General features: G+C 40.6%; 1 protein-coding gene across 2 annotated transcripts in view; it reads left to right on the top strand.

The window, feature by feature from the left end:
• The first annotated feature begins 16,606 nt into the window (after nt 1–16,606).
• Nucleotides 16,607–18,338, top strand: part of raraa (retinoic acid receptor, alpha a) — an 85,740-nt gene continuing 84,008 nt past the window's right edge. For both annotated transcript variants that reach the window (XM_083557143.1, XM_083557144.1), the window contains exon 1: nt 16,607–17,261. The gene's annotated coding sequence lies outside the window, so the exon portion shown is untranslated. The remainder of the gene's footprint in view (nt 17,262–18,338) is intronic.

Raw genomic sequence — 18,338 nt, 5'->3', positions numbered from 1 at the left:
TTTATGGGGCAGTGGGCACATGGACAAGCACCGGTTTGCGAGTGGAGGGCGGAGCATAAGCTGCTAATAATAAGCTTCAATTTTGTTGTATCACTATCATCATCGGAAGATCAAAATTGAAATTTGGGGACAATCTGTACATTCTACGAAAGCAGCCCTGACCGTTATGGGGTTTGGGTTACATTTGAATATGTTAATTGGTTAATTGGTTCATGGAGGAAATCTTCAGTGTCAGCAGTTAATTCCCGAGAAAGAACTGTTTTGTTTTTTTTTCCTTTCGTCATCTTGTTGTTTCCGGTGAGAAACTCACACGTGAGGAGAGTGATAGTGCACATATGGTCAGAACAGCACCAGTTGCACAGCTTATGAAGGTCGGTGCTCCCTGTGACTGTGCGTGCAGCCTCGTGCTGCCACCTGTTGGCGTGTTACAAAACTAGCCTCTAAACCTTTTAATACCACCTCATACTATAGCGTAAGTAACAAGGTCCTTGGATGTTTGTCGACTTGCTAATTAAAAAAAAAACCAAACAGAATTATACTTTTTTTCTTTGGAACAATTCGAGTTTCTTTGGAACTCACAGTTTCAAGGTCCGGTGAATAGAAGAAGGCTTGTTTTATTCCACCGCTTTTAAAAAAAATACCTTTAAATTTTTGTTCAAATTCAAACCTACATTGAAACGCCACATTTCTAGACCCCACATCCTGCGCAAATGGACCTTGAGTTAATTTCCATTGAAGCGAGAGATGAGTTCATTACCTCGACCTGAAGATCCTTGTGAATTTGACTGAAATAGCTCCAATGCAGCTTGATAGTTAGGGAACTCATGAGTGTTGATGCCTGAGGAGGAAGTTCAGGAGGTTCATCTGTTTTCACAGTGAAACACAGATTGCACAGATAAGGAACCTCGGATTGAAACCACACACACACACACGCTAGTGTTTTTGTAACACCTTTGAGATCGAACACGAAACTGATGGTGTGATGTGGCTTCAGCATTCATGCCGCCCTTTTTCCGTTTCAGAAAACAACACAACACTCATACGTTCGGTCGCCAAGCACCAACCAGTTCAGGAGTCAACCAGCTCCTCCCTTGAACCATTCAGTTTCTATTCCTTTTTCAAGACACTCAGGAAGTTGTTCTGCCATTTCAGCTCTGATTGACGTCAATAAACCAGGTCCCAATGAAAGGAACCCCTTGACACACAACCTCAACCGTCACAACTCCAAACACCTGATAGAGGAGACAATGCAGGTCTGATCATTACCATACCAAATCATTGGTCATTATGTCCACAAAAATCCTCTTCATCATCCTGGGTTATCCATGGATTGCCCATTGGCCCTCCATATCATTTCTGGAATCTTTAAAAAAGTTGATCCATCTCACGAGTCTCTGAAAATCAGCCTTGGAAACACTTGAGCTATTTTCAATCATCTACATAGACATCATCAGCATGTGCTCATGATGGACCCATGAACTTTTGATTCTTTTTAACATCCCATTCCACATTTAGTCCCCATTTGCTGTTATAATAAGCTCCACTCTTCCGGGAAGATGTTTCACTAGATTTTAAAGGTGATGATGTGGAGGTAATGATGTAGGTGAGGAGGCCTGGGGTGCAGTCAGCATTGTAATTAATTTATCGATAGGGTTGGAGCTCTATATCACGACATCTTCGACTCCAACCCATGAAAATCATATCCCTATGGAGCTGACTTTGTGCACAAGGGCATTGTCATGATGGAGCAGGTTTGGGTCTTCTAGTTGTCAATTGTGTACCTCCAAATTTTTTCTGACAATTTTGGGAGGAACCACAAATAGATGGAAAGTCAGGTGTGCCAGTAGTTTTGGATATATTTAGACATGCAAGAAACCCAGTTAAGACTCTAAAGGAGACAAGCTAGCTAGCTTCGGGGTTGGCCAACCTCCTCACAATGTCTAGCTTTTCTTCAAAATGGATTTTTAAGTATGGCCAAAACCAAATCAATTACTTTTCCTCTGGTAGCCATTGTGGGCATAAAAAAGTCTAACTCAGATGTATTAACGTGTGCAGAGCTATACACATGTTTTGCCAGTCGAACTTGGCTGTACCAGTTTTCCTCTGACCAACCAATCAGAGGACGGAAAAATGCTGACGCTATTCTGGGCCTGCTAGCTGCCCTGTGAGGCGAATTTGAAATCTGATTGGTTAAAGAAACAGATCCATTGCTAATATATTCTAAGGTACATCGGCCAGCAGTACTGATTGTGAAGACTCTGGGCAGATTAGATTAACATGGCAGCACATAGAGGCTAAAATCTGATTGGCCAAAAAATACTAACACTTTCCAAGTTTGTCTTGTTTAAAAAAAAAAAAATTAATAAAAAAAAAAAGGGTAAGGTGGTTGATATGAAGGATACAAGGGTTGAGTAATGTGGGCATGGTAGCTTAGTAGTCTTTGGATCAGAAAGTTATGAGTTCAAATTCCAGCAACATGAAGCTACCACTTTTTGGCCCCTGAGCAAGGCCCTTAATCATTCTGCTGTTCAGTTGTATGAATGAGACAAATGTAAGTCGCTCTGGATAAGGGCATCTGCCAAATACCATTAATGTCAAGGACATTGGAGTTTGATAGGTATGTAAAAACACAAACCTGGCAACCCAGTTTAGCAGACTACATATGTGTATCGTTTTTTTTTGTTGTTTTTTTTTTAACTTTTTTATTGAATTAATTTTTTTTTTTAATTCAAATTTATACGATATTTTGTCTTTTTTTTATTAGAATTTGTATTTTATTAGTGTTTTTAGATTTTTTTTTTAAACATCTCAAACCCTGAATTTTAATACATTTAAATTGTATTTATTTATTTTTAAAAGTTTTAAAATATTTGTGTCCTCTCTCTTTTCCTACATCTGTTTTTTTCTCCCTTTTATACTCGTTTTTTCTTTTTTTTAACAAGCGATCATTTCCTTAAAATTAGTGCCCAGGGTTTTAATTGCATTTTATGAAGCCTGTTTTACTGCCACTAGAAGAAGGAGGAGGAGAAGGATGTGTGTGTGTGTGTGTGTGTGTGTATGTGTGTGTGTGTGTGTGTGTGCAGTTTCAGTCTCTTTGCGGTTTCTCTCTCTCTGTTTGTGGTTTTTTTCCCTCCTCTTTTTCACAAGCTTGTCCCGCTTTTTATTTTCGTATAAAGAATTAGCACTTCAGAACCAAAGCTAAACTTAGCAACAGTGTTTGAACTAATCCCGCTGAGAGGAGCAGATCTTCAGTTCAATTTATGATGAATAACAGGCAACTGTGTTATTTGGTGTGTGTGTGTGTGTGTGTGTGTGTGTGTGTGTGTGTGTGTGTGTGTGTGTTAATTCACTTCAGCCAATAAAACTTGCCATAAAATAGGTAGCATTTTTGAATCACCCAACAATACCGACAACAATGTTAAGGTAGCTAGCGAATAATAAAACTCAGGGTAAAAGGGTAATGGAGTTGATACAAGGGTAAAGGAGTTGAGTGACGGGTAGAAGAGGTTGATACGAGGGTAAGAGGGTTGATAGAAGAATAATGGCATTGATATGAGGTAAGGGGGTTGATACAAAGGGTATTTGGGTTGATAGAATTGTAATGGAGTTGAGAGGAGGATAAGATTTTTGATAAAAGGTTAATGTTGAGATAAGAATAAGGGGGTAGATAGAATAGTATTGGGGTAGGTAGAAGGGTAAAGGGTTTGAGAGAATGGAAATAGGGTTGATACAAGGGAAAAGAGGGGTTGATTGAAGGGCAATGGGGTTGATATTTAGGAAATGGTCTTGATATGTGGGTTATGGTGTTAACAGAATGGTAAGGGGGTTGGTATGTGGGTAATGGGGTTGTTATTTGGGTAAGGGTGTAGACAGAAGGGTAATGGGGCTGATGTGTGGGGTAGGGTGTGGACAGAAGGGTAATGGGGCTGATGTGTGGGGTAGGGTGTGGACAGAAGGGTAATGGGGCTGATGTGTGGGGTAGGGTGTGGACAGAAGGGTAATGGGGCTGATGTGTGGGGTAGGGTGTGGACAGAAGGGTAATGGGGCTGATGTGTGGGGTAGGGTGTGGACAAGGGTAATGGGGCTGATGTGTGGGGTAGGGTGTGGACAGAAGGGTAATGGGGCTGATGTGTGGGGTAGGGTGTGGACAGAAGGGTAATGGGGCTGATGTGTGGGGTAGGGTGTGGACAGAAGGGTAATGGGGCTGATGTGTGGGGTAGGGTGTGGACAGAAGGGTAATGGGGCTGATGTGTGGGGTAGGGTGTGGACAGAAGGGTAATAGGGTTGGTAAAAGGGTAAAGTGATGTAATCTAACGTTCCACCTTCCAGCTACATCTACAGTTTATTACGTTTATGCCGTCAAGTCAGTTTCATCTTTTCGTTCTCCATTTCTATCTTGCCATCCGGTGACTCCCCCCACCCTCCATCCAGCAGCCCATCCCCCACCCTCTCTTTTTTTTCTCTGCCCTCTCTGAGGCCCCCTGCTGCCAGAGGCCTAATTAATACTTAATTAGATTTGTTGAAATTGATTAGTGACTTCATCCCGTCAGTGCACCCTGCAGAAACGCCATTAATGTGCCATTATTCTCTCAGACACACACACACACAGACACACACACACACACACACACACACATTGAGTTACTCACAGCCAAAAGAGAGAGAAAACATATTCGAGCTGAGGAAGAGTATAAAATTTGAGAAGTGTATATTCCTGTCGGCTTCCTTCCTTCCTCTCGCTCAGAAACGTCAGGTCAGATAAGGTGTCCTTACGACTGTTTATAACACCTTTAGAGCGTAACGATGCCTGCCGCTTGTGATGTGTCAGTAATCTGCAAGCGCTAGTTTCTCTTTAATTTAGAAAAGCTAATCTAGCAAATTGGAGTGAAAATGCTAATTACTGCTACCTACTGCAGCTTCTGCAGGTTATGGAATAATCCTGATGTTTACTGCCTGTGTTTCGCTGATTGAGGCGGAGTCCGACACTGGCTGTCAATCAAATGTGCTCTTTAGAATAATAAGCCACACCTCCTTTTTAAAAGCTCAAGCCCAATGTTTAGCTAATGCTTATGTAATTATTACAAACAATGTGTGTCTATGAGAGACAGTGTGTGTATAAGAGACAGAGTATCTGTATATATATGTGTGTGTGTGTGTGTGTGTGTGTCTATTTGTGACAGTGTCTGTATGTGATTGTGTGTGTGTGTGTGTGTGTGTGTGACAGAGTATCAGCTTGAATGTCTGTGTGTGTGTGTGTGTGTGTGTGTGTGTGTGTGTGTGTGAATATGTGACAGATTTCCTGTAAGTGTTTGTGTGTGTCTGTGCAAGATAGAATGTTTGTATGTGTGTGTTAAAGACAGAATGTCAGGGTGTATAGGTGTGTGTGTGTGTGTGTGAGAGAGAGAGACAATGTTTGTATCTGTATATGTGTGTTAGAGAGAGAAAGAAAGAGAGAGTGTATTTGTTTGAGTGTCAGTGTGTCTGTGTGTGAGACAGTTTCTGTATGTGTTAGTGTATATGCCTGTGTGTGTGTGTGTGTGTGTGTGTGTGTGTGTTTGGTTGGGGGGGTCGTTGAGAGAGAGAACAAGAGAGTGAGCGAGAGAGAAAAAGCGCTTTAATCTGTTTAGTAAAAGCTGGAAAGAACTTTGTGAAAAGATCCTGAACATACACGAGCTGTTTTTGCTGGCGAAGTGTTTGCTCGTGCTCCCTATTGTGTGTGTGTGTGTGTGTGTGTGTGTGTGTGTGTGTATACGGCTACGGGTCTTTTCAGGCCTGTTACAGAGGCATTGCGCTTTCCAGCACACTGCGTGAGGCTTAAGTGTTTTTGGACCACTGACTGTTTTCACTCGGCTTTTAAACGAGCACCAATGTCCTCTTTAAAGACTTGTGTGTGTGTGTGTGTGTGTGTGTGTGTGTGTGTGTGTGTGTGTGTGTGTGTGTGTGTGTAGGGAGGAAGGGACGTCCAAGTCGTCCATTTTATTTCCACACCCCCACACCCAAGGCCATGTATACACACACTGGAGTCGGATCCACCCGTATTCCCACTCCTCTGTCATCATCATCTCCTCCATCACCGCTTTATGACGTCCTTCCTCCAACTCCTGACTCTGTGTGTGTGTGTGTGTGTGTGTGTGTGTGTGTGTGTGTGTGTGTGTGTGTGTGTGTGTGTGTTTTTCCACTCACAATACCAGGCTCAAGTCCAGAAAGCCGGATGGCTGACTAGCATGTTGGACAACTGCTCTATGTTTCTCCGAGCCAGAGAAAGGGAGAGAGAAAGAAAAAAAAAAAAGAGAGAGAGAGAGAGAGAGAGAGAGAGAGAGAGAGAGAGAGAGAGAGAGAGAGAGAGAGAGAGAAAGAAAGAGGGGTCACTTGAGTTCATTCCTCTCAGGATATCAGTCAGATCATCGTCTCCTCCCCTGGACTGATGACCATATTTGTTTCTCTCTCTCTCTCTCTCTCTCTCTCTCTCTCTCTCTCTCTCTCTCTCTCTCTCTCATTCTTTCTCTTCTTCGACCCACTTTCCCACCGAGGCCATGATAAATCACGAGTTACGATTTCGAGCTTATATCACGCTTCTCGTTTTTCTGTCCCGCGCCGAGCCAAGCACCGCTCCGACATGTGTTTTGCGTGTTGCTTGTTGTGTGGGAACAGGACGCTTTTTATAGCCTTTCCCACATTCCAAGTCTCTAGAAGACATCTGGAACATCACAAAGCGCTCATCCTCGCCTCATCGCCGTCTCATCCTCGTCTCTGCCCACTGGAGGTTCCGGATCGACCCGATATGAGACCTTCTTGATTTTTTGGATTGATTTTCCGCATGTGGGCGGAGCCTGGGTGTCAATCAGAGAGACAGGAACCAATCGTGAGCGTTCATACGCCAGTGCATGTTAAAATGCTGCAGTTCGACTTAATACGTGTCGCTGAAGAAAGCTGGACTCCGACGCTCCCCGGGGTGGGAATGTGGATCTGGAAATTAAATAAATTAGAATGTTTGTTAAGAAAAATGTGTGACAGATGACAGAAACATGGGAACAAATTCAGAAACATGGATGCAATATGGAGGCCGAGGTTCATGTCCCCTTTATAGCCGTCTTGTTTCCCAAATTGTTTCCAGTTTGTTGTAATTGTTCCCGAATCTTTTGAAATTTTTCTGAATTTCTTGTTATTTGTTCAAAACTTGTAATTCAGAACAAAAATCAACACGATTAAACATACAAAAACACACTGTTTCACAATCTCACCTTTAAAAAAAATTCATTTTTTCTTTTTACTTTCATTTATTACACTACTTCTTACATTTTCACACCAGGCTCATTACTTTAGCATGAATCTATTTGGTGACATTATTTGGTGTATCATTTCCTGGCTCTCGCACACCACAGAAGTAGGCTAGCTTACGAAGCTAACAACAAGCGAGGCAACAAGATGTCTGGTGGTGAGACAGAGGGAGTCAGTGATGTAAACATGAGTGAGAACAGAGACATTCCTGATCACCTGATCATCATCATCTTTTCTCTGCTTGTGTTCTATATGGTGGCTCTTCAGCCTGGATAAATTCATTAGAGAACAACATTTGAAATTCTTTTGTATGAATATATTAATATAATGTGAGGTCCAGTTACCAGTGTGACGCTAAAACAGGTAGTAATAATGACTACTTTTTACTTCTTTCCTTTAACTGCAGTCAGAACCAGAATCTTTTATTACTTGAGTATCGGCACTTCTACTGAGTGAAGGATGTGTGTACCTTTGCCATCTCTGACACTGCCGTAACTCTCTATAATACACTGCATCACACTAACACTTTGTAACATACTGTATTGTACTGAAACCCTGATGATGTACCATACTGAAATATGCTAGAAATCACTGTACCTTTCTGTAACATTCAGAACCACACTATAACATTATATTAAACACTAACCCCCTTTAACACACTGTAACACACTGTAACACTATAATCATACTCTAACACACTCACAGTATATCACACTATAACGCTATGTATCACACCCATGCAAATGGCATCACTCTGTAACACACTGTTATGCACGGTACCATACTATGTTTTGTTACGCACTGTAACACTTTGTTCCACACTGTAACACTTTGTACCAACCTGTACGCTCTGTGTCACACTAATACTGTGCACTCTGTAACACTCTGTACCACACTGTAACACTTTGGGCCACACTGTAACACTTTGTACCACACTGTAACAGTTTGTACCACACCATATGCTCTAACACTCTGTACCACACTGTAACAGTTTGTACCACACCATATGCTCTAACACTCTGTACCACACTGTAACAGTTTGTACCACACCATATGCTCTAACACTCTGTACCACACTGTAACAGTTTGTAAGACACTGCGCGCTCTGTAACACTCTGTACCACACTGTAACACTTTGTAACACACTGTACCACACTGTAACACTCTGTACCACACTGTAACACTTTGTAACACTCTGTATCACCCACTAACATACTGCATAATTATTCTGAATTTGTTGTGATTATTCCAACATTTTCGGTCATATTTCTGATGCCGTGGCACAAGAGTTTCTCTCTGAATCTTTCGTCAGCTTCCTCCTAGTCATAGTTTGACAAAAAAATTTTTTTTAATATATATATATATTTTGTATATACAGTTATCATCATTAGTTATTTAATCATGCGAAAATCATCCGTCAACACAATGTCGACTTTACAGGCTTGTTCTAAACGAACAGCATCCAAAGCCTGGAAGAAAAATGCACGGGCTGCCGAACAAATCATTAGCGGGATCTGTAAAGCACATGACACACAGATGGAGGAAAAGTCAAACGGAATGACGTCCCCTGGTTCGCACCGCACCGCCTCCCCGGAGCAGAGCCGATTCTTGTGACAGAAACGAGAGGAAAGGGTTAAAACCGTCCCGCAGCCCACATCTGGGAGTCATTCGAGACATTCCACAAGGCTTACCACATGTTTTCGGATGGCCCAGATCCCGCGAAAGGGCTCGGCTGTCAGGAGGTTTGAAAAATCAGCCCGTATATTATTATTTTTTTTTCTGATGAGGGTTATGAGAAAGGAATCTGTGGAGGAAAATTGAGACGTATTAAAGTAGCTCTGTCTTACAGGTTGGCGTGTGTTTGTGTGTGTGTGTGTGTGTGTGTGTGTGTGCATGCATCAAGATTGATGTTATCTCATTTTTTTTGGTTTCTGTCTTCCTTAAAGGCATGCTTTTTTTCGCAGGTCATAAGCCTCCATAACCTTTATCCACACTGATAAAGATCTCCAAGTCTGAAATCTGGGCCTTGCTGCAAAATTGGAAACAAAACATGTGTTTGGCACGTGTGTGTATCCCTGCACTACACACACACCATGTTGTTTCCTGCTGCTGCAACCCAACTGTAAAGCCGTAGAGCTGGCAGGCTGCAGCTGAATTAGATAATGCACCACGAGGACTTGGCAGAAGAAGAATTTGAATAAATACGTGCTTTTCGAGAGGAGAGGTGGGGCACGTGGCATCGTGGGTACATGGGCTGGAAGGTAGGAGGGAACGGAGGGGTGGATGTGGCTCTTCTGGGACTTTATGCCCCTTTAACGCCGAGCACAATCGGCTTTCACCTCTCTCCAGATTTCTGTGGTTCTTGGAAGCTCTTGGAAACATACAAGAACACACTGTAACACTCTGTCGCCCAATAAAACACACAAATACACAATGCAACCCACTGTATCCCGATAAAACATACAAAAAACACACTGTAACACAATAAACCACACTAAAAGACCATATAATACACAATATCCCAATAAAACATGCAGAACACACTGTAACACACTGTAAACCAAAAAGACACACTAATACACAATGTTACCCACTGTATCCTAATGAAACATACAAAAATACACACTGTTACACAATAAACCACACTAATACACAATGTAACGCACTATGTCCTGATAAAACATACAAAAAAACACACTGTAACACAATAAACCACACTAAAAGACCATATAATACACAATATCTCAATAAAACATGCAGAACACACTGTAACCCAAAAAGACACACTAATACACAATGTAACCCACTGTATGCTGATAAAACATACAAAAATACACAGTTACACAATAAACCACACTAATACACAATGTAACCCACTGTGTCCTCATAAAACATACAAAAAAAACACACTGTAACACAATAAACCACACCAAAAGACCATGTAACACACTGTATCCCAAATAAAACATACAAAACACACTATAACCCAAAATGACACACTAACACACAAAGTAACCAACTGTATCCTGATAAAACATACAAAAAAAACGCACTGTAACACAATAAACCACACTAAAAGACCATGTAACACAGTGTATCCCAAAGAAACATACAAAACACACTATAACCCAAATGACACACAAATACACAATGTAACCCACTGTGTCCTGATAAAACATACAAAAAATACACACTGTAACACAATAAACCACACTAAAAGACCATGTAACACACTGTAAAGCAATACAACATACAAAAAACACACTGTAACACACTATTAAAATAAAGCACAATAATATACAATGTAACTGTATCCTAATAAAAAGAATAATACAAAAAAACACACTGTGAAACATTAAACCAAACAAATCCATGCCATAACACACTGTAACCCAACAAGGTATACAAAAAAAAAAACCCCACACTGTAACACAATGTCATTCAAGAAAACACATTGAAAGAAAAAAGTCAAACACTGGGTCTCAATAAAACCCACATATGATATTGGGGACTCCTTTCAGAACCACACCAAAGTCACTGTTTGATAGCGAACTGTGATTGGACGTTTCACCTCAGATTATAAGCCAGAGAACCTGGAGGAAACCTGGACAGTCGCAGGGAGAACCTGTGAAACTAATGTGTAGCTAATCTTTATTTCAGAAAAACATCAACATTTTGAACATCACATTTTGACAGATCAGCGTATGGTTCTTTATAACGTAATGTTTATGAGTTAATCAGCTTTTGATGCTTTTGGATTTGTTCGAGTGAGTTGCTCAGTATGGTAGCAGGCAGAAGGACTTGGAGGCAGCACACACTCGCAACTCTGATCCTTTATTCGTCCACTCAGCACCGGCGTGTTAGCTAAGATACCGAAAATGTTTGTGTTGGGTGGGTCACTGCTCAGCAGGGCTCTGTGTGTGTGTGTGTGTGTGTGTGTGTGTGTGTGTTTACCATCCTCCGTGATATATGGGGTGATATAGCAATACGAGAAGCTTGTAAGTGTCAGTGTAATTACGGCGTGTACAGTTACTCCTGAAATAGGCCGAGGCGTGAGGCAGCGATGAGTAAAAACTCAGCTTGGCCAAAAACACACCAACACACACAGAAACATACTGTAACACAATATAACATTCAAAAACACGTCATAATACACTGTTATCCAGCAAAATATTTAAAAAAACACACACTGTGATACAGTAAAACATATAAAACACACCGTAACACACTGTAATACAATGAAACAAACTAATAAAAATTGTAACACACTGTATCCCAATGAAACAGATAAAACACACCGTAACACACTGTAAGACAATAAAACATATAAAACACACCGTAACACACTGTATCCCAATTAAACATAAAAAACACACCGTAACACACTGTAATACAATGAAACATAAAAACCACACCATAACACACTGTAAGACAATGAAACATAAAAACCACACCGTAACACACTGTAATACAATGAAACATAAAAACCACACCATAACACACTGTAAGACAATGAAACATAAAAACCACACCGTAACACACTGTAATACAATGAAACATAAAAAACACAGCGTAACACACTGTAAGACAATTAAACATAAAAAACCACACCGTAAGACAATGAAACATAAAAAACACACCGTAACACACTGTAATACAATGAAACATAAAAACCACACCGTAACACACTGTAAGACAATGAAACATAAAAACCACACCGTAACACACTGTAAGACAATGAAACATAAAAAACACACCGTAACACACTGTAAGACAATGAAACAAACTAATCAAAATTGTAACACACTGTATCCCAATTAAACATACAAAACACACCGTAACACACTGTAAGACAATGAAACATACAAAACACACCGTAACACACTGTAAGACAATGAAACATAAAAAACACACCATAACACACTGTAAGACAATGAAACATAAAAAAAACCACCCTAACACACTGTAAGACAATGAAACAAACTAATCAAAATTGTAACACACTGTATCCCAATTAAACATACAAAACACAGCGTAACACACTGTAAGACAATGAAACATAAAAAACACCGTAACACACTGTAAGACAATGAAACATAAACACACCGTAACAAACTGTAAGACAATGAAACATAAAAACCACACCGTAACACACTGTAATACAATGAAACATAAAAACCACACCGTAACACACTGTAAGACAATGAAACATAAAAAACACACTGTAACACACTGTAAGACAATGAAACATAAAAAAAACCACCCTAACACACTGTAAGACAATGAAACAAACTAATCAAAATTGTAACACACTGTATCCCAATTAAACATACAAAACACACCGTAACACACTGTAAGACAATGAAACGTACAAAACACACCGTAACACACTGTAAGACAATGAAACATAAAAAACACACCGTAACACACTGTAAGACAATGAAACATAAAAAAACCACCCTAACACACTGTAAGACAATGAAACAAACTAATCAAAATTGTAACACACTGTATCCCAATTAAACATACAAAACACAGCGTAACACACTGTAAGACAATGAAACATAAAAAACACCGTAACACACTGTAAGACAATAAAACATAAACACACCGTAACAAACTGTAAGACAATGAAACATAAAAACCACACCGTAACACACTGTAATACAATGAAACATAAAAAACACACCGTAACACACTGTAAGACAATGAAACATATAAAACACACTGTAACACACTGTAAGACAATAAAACAAAGTAATAGACAATGTAACACACTGTAAGACAATAAAACAAACAAAAAAAATTGTAACACACTGTATCCCAATTAAACATACAAAACATAGTGTAACACACTGTAATCAAATAAAACACGCTAATACACAATGTAACCCACTGTAGCGCAATAATAATAATAAAAAAAACTACAACACAATAAACACACCGTAACACAATAAACTACACTAATAGAAAATAAAACATTGGGATACAGTGCACTGCAACACACTGTAACACACTGTAACACAATGAAACACGCTAATACACAATGTAACCCACTGTGCCCCGATAATACACAACCAACCCAACGAGACAAAACGCTGTAACGCAATCAAACGTACAGAAAAATAAAAACACTGTGAAAACACACTGCAACACACTGTAACACATTGTCATCAAATAAAACACATTATTAGGAAAAGTCAAACACTGGGTCCCAATAAAACATACAAACACACACTGTAACCCAATAAAATACAAAAAAACACACTGCAACACAATACAACGTACACAAAGCGCATTGTAACTCACTGTCATCCAATAAACCACATTATAACACAATGTAAAACACTGAGTCCCAAAAAAACACTGGGTCCCAATAAAACACATTACTAGAAAAAGTAAAACACTGGGTCCCAATAAAATACTCAAAAACACACTGTAATACAGTAAAATACACGGTATCGCTGTATCGCAGTGATGTGTAACACACTGCATCATGCTGTGACACTCAGTAACACATTTTAACACACTGTGAACACTGTAACACTCCAACACATTAACACAACGATACACCTGCTAACACACTGTACCTCTAAACATGCTCAAACATGTTGTAACCTGCTGTAACACACTGAACCACATTGTCCACATGTGAATAAACGAACCGTGTAAAAAAAAAAACCAACGACATAAAAACACTGTTTACTCAGTGACTTCCTGTTTCCTTGTTTAGTGATTAGCATCATTAAAGAGCCACAGAATCAGTCGCAGGTCATCCGTTAAACCTTTTTGATTACGAGATGCAGCAGTCAGGGGGGAGAAGCACAAAATACACCAACCAAACGACACCATTAACGCTTCGGGCTATTTTACTCACCGGGGGGTTAACGCTAATGTTCATCTTAACGATAATGTTAGCATTAAAAAGCCTTCGCTAACCAAACGGTTTAAAAGTAATAAGCTGCCTTGTTTGGGATTTAATATATCGTCTGAAGATTTAAAAGGCTCACGATGTCCGATGTCTGCTTTGAAAGACTCAGTCAAGTCTCTGTTCCCCAAACTAAATAATCATGTGTAAAAGTTTACATGACACTGTATACGATTTTCAAAAATATTGAATATTTTGATTTGTTGATTATTTTTCACGTGATTTTTAAGACAGGGTTTGTGTGCAGCGTCACGTCTCATGCACACGTTTTTTTTTTTTTTTTACTATAAATCGCTTCCTTTACGTTTTTTATTTTCACGTGATTTTTAAAATAGGATGTTTTTTTTTTTTTTTCAATTCATTACTTTTTCCTGCACTTTCACATGATTTTGAATTGAATTTAAAAAAATTGTTTTTTCCACAATTTTTTATGTAGTGTGAGGTTCAGGGAAGAGGTCAGACAGAAGCTCGGTGGTGGTGAAGAGGTGCTGGATGATTGGGCAACTACTGCAGGAGTGATAAGGGAGACATCTAGAAAGGTACTTTGTGTACCATCTGGAAATAGAAAGGAAGACAAAGAGACGTGGTGGTGGAATGAGGAAGTGCAGGAAACAGAATTGGGATTGACAGAGAGATGAGAAAAGTAGGCAGGAGAACAAGGAGATGCAGCAGCAGGTAAAGAGGGATGTGGTCAAAGCCAAGGAGAAGGCATATGAGGAGCTGTAGGAGAAGTTGGACACTAAGGAAGGAGAAAAGAATTTGTAGCGATTGGCCAGGCAGAGAGATCGAGCTGGGAAGGATGTGCTGCAAGTTAGAGCAATAAAGGATGGAGATGTAAATGTGTTGACTAGTGAGGAGAGTGTGTTGAGAAGATAAAGGGAGTATTTTAAGCAGCTGATGAAGGAGGAAAATGAGAGAGAGAGAAGGTTGAATGATGTGGAGATGTGAAGCAGGAAGAGGATAGGATTAGTAAAGAGGAACTGAGAGCAGCGATTAAGAGGATGAAGAGTGGAAAGTCGGTTGGACCAGATGACATACTGGTAGAAGCATGGAGATGTTTAGGAGAGACAGCAGTGAAGTGTGCAGCAGGAACGACAGACTGGTTCAAGGTGGACGTTGGACTGCATCAAGGATCGGCTCTGAGCCCTTTCCTGTTTGCAGTGGTGATGGACAGGTTGAAGGACGAGGTCAGACAGGAGTCTCTGTGGACCATGATGTTTGCGGATGATATTGTGATTTGTGGTGAGAGTAGGGAACAGGTGGAGAAGAGCCTATAGAGGTGGAGGTACACGCTGGAGAGAAGGGGAATGAAAGTCAGTAGTGTGTGTGAATGAGAGGGAGGGCAGTGGAGGGGTGCGGTTGCAGGGAGAAGAGGTGGAGAAGGTGGAGGAGTTCAGGTATCTGGGGTCAACAGTGCAAAGTAATGGAGAGTGTGTTAGAGAAGTGAAGAAAAGAGTGCAGGCAGGGTGAAGTGGGTGGAGAAGAGTGATAGCAGGAGTGATTTGTGATAGAAGAGTATCTGTGAGAGTGAAAGGGAAAGTTTATAGGACTGTGGTGAGACCTGAGATGTTGTTTGGATTAGAGACAGTGGCATTGAATAAAAGACAGGAGGTGGAGCTGAAGGTAGCAGAGCTGAAGATGTCGAGATGTTCGTTGGGAGTAAGGACGATGAACAGGATTAGAAATGAGTTTATTAGAGGGACAGCGCATGTAGGACGTTTTGGAGACAAGGTGAGGGAGGTGTGATTGAGATGGTTTGGACATGTGCAGAGGAGGGACATGGGGTATATCAGTAGGAGAATGCTGAGGATGGAGACACTAGGAAGGAGGAAAAGAGGAAGACCAAGGAGGAGGTTTATGGATGTGGTGAGGGAAGACATGCAGGTAGTTTGTTTGAAAGAGGCAGATGTAGAGGACAGGGGGGTATGGAGACGGATGGTCCACTGTGGAGACCCCTAATGGGAGAAGCCGAAAGAAGCCAAAGAAGAAGATGTATAAATATATATTATATATTAATCTAATATGCATTTATAATTAGTAGTTATATTTCTTTTTTAATTTCACCTGTTAGTTTTTGTTTTTGTCATTTTCATGTGTTTAAAAAAAGTTCGGTGAGTCCACATAGGAACGTTCCACAAATTAATTCATTAGCATTGTATTAGTTAACGTAAAAATCTGGACACGTGTATTACGTGGACATCTGGACACGTGATGTCACGTGTAAAATTTCAGGGTGTATCATGGTCAAACACATAAAACGAAATATTAGAAAATGTTTTTTAATTAAGAAGGTTCGTTAGGAGAGGTTGTCAGTCGAATAAAGCCACGCCCCTAGTTGGTGCCGTGACCTCCACGAGGGTGTGTGTGTCATCTTTTTTTTCTGGGGACAAAATAAAAGAAGGAATAGTTCGCTGCATGTTTCTGGGTTTGGAGCTAAGGAGAATATTCACGAGAACCGGAAAAGGTTGAGGGATTGAAAACCGCAGTATGGTGGAACAAGACTGGAGATGTGAGGACGTTATGTAACCTCCAGAATCTGACACAAGGGTTAACGGGGACACTCCCCCTGCCAGACGGACCGGCGCTGTGCGAGAGGAAACGGAGAGGAGGGGGCGGGGTCATTTCTTTCACACACACTCACACAAACACACACACACACACACACACTTGCAAGCGCAGGCACGTGACTCCAAATGGCCGCTGTCGCTTCCCTCTCCTCGCGCTAAGCTCCGTCCCCACTTACCGCCTCACCGTCCGAGTCGCGCCGTTACTGAAGCTGCTTTTCCGCCCCCTCGTTTGGAGGTCACTTGTGCACGAGGAGGGTTTTACACACACATTCTCTCTCTCACACACACACACACACACACACACACACACACACTGTCTCTCACACACAGAGCACAAAAAAAAAAAAAAAAGAAAACAGCTGCACGACCTGCACATCCTCGTCCTCATCATCCTCACTGCAAAAGCGCGTCAGAAACGAGCCGACGCGCAGGAACTTCCTCAGGTCGCGAGACGCCGGTGGGCGGAGCCAACAGGTTACAGCTCACAGGTATTCATGAATTTTTTTTTCTTCTTCTTCTTTTCTCTTCTTTACTCGCAACTTCCGATTTGCGCCGTTTGCGTTTCCTAGGTGATCATTTCTCATCGTTTCAATTTGAAACCCCATCCTGAACCCCAGTACACGGGATTAGATTTGATGGGTTGTGCGGAGTTATGACGTCACAACACGCTCAAGGTCGTGTTGATAGATCGTGGAGGGTCCGCGGTTAACGTGGTGCCGTTAAATTATGCAATTGCTTGTAGTTGACACTTAGAACGATTTATTTTTTATCGTTATAAACATTGAACGGAGTCAGTTATATATCTATGTTTGACAAATATTGTGGCTGTTTATATTTCTTATTATATTTGTTTAGCGCGGAATTGCGTTTGCCAGGTAACTAATCGAAATAGTAGAAATAATTCTGAATTATAAAACGAATTAAAAATGTAATAAGGTACAGAAAGTAAAGAATACATGTATCTTTAACTCCGCCTCCTTTTTGACATCATAGGACACTTCGACCAATAAGCAAGCAGAGAAACTACGCATAGGCTACGCTGCTACAGAACTGTATAAAGTAAAATTTAAATACAGTACAGAAAGTAAAGAATACGTGTATCCTTAACTCCGCCTCCTTTTTGACATCATTGGACACTTCGACCAATAAACAAGCAGAGAAACTACGCATAGGCTACGCTGCTACAGAACTCTATAGTTTGTTTATCGTGGTTTTTCGTTCATCGCGGGCAGTTTTGGAACATAACCACGGCGATAAATGGGTGATTACTGTATATATCACTTTTTTTTCTAGAATTCCTCTCAAAAGAGTTTTGGGCTGATGGTATTTTAAGTTTCTAACCTAGTAAACGACTGTCGATCTATTCGTTTATAAAGACGCAAAGCAATTTTGTATGTCGCTCTGGATGAGGGCGTCTGCTAAATGGCGTAAATGTAAATAGCAATCGGATAATTAGCTACCGGTTTTTGTGTTTAACAATAAATAAAAAAAATACAAATAAATAAAGGACGTTCCTATAACGAGAACTGAAAAACGACCGGTCGTATTCCCTCTTCCATCTCAAC

Source organism: Silurus aristotelis (assembly GCF_946808225.1).
Source record: "Silurus aristotelis genome assembly, chromosome: 12".
Classification (NCBI taxonomy): Eukaryota; Metazoa; Chordata; class Actinopteri; order Siluriformes; family Siluridae; genus Silurus; species Silurus aristotelis.
This window is presented reverse-complemented; position numbering and strand designations above follow the sequence as displayed.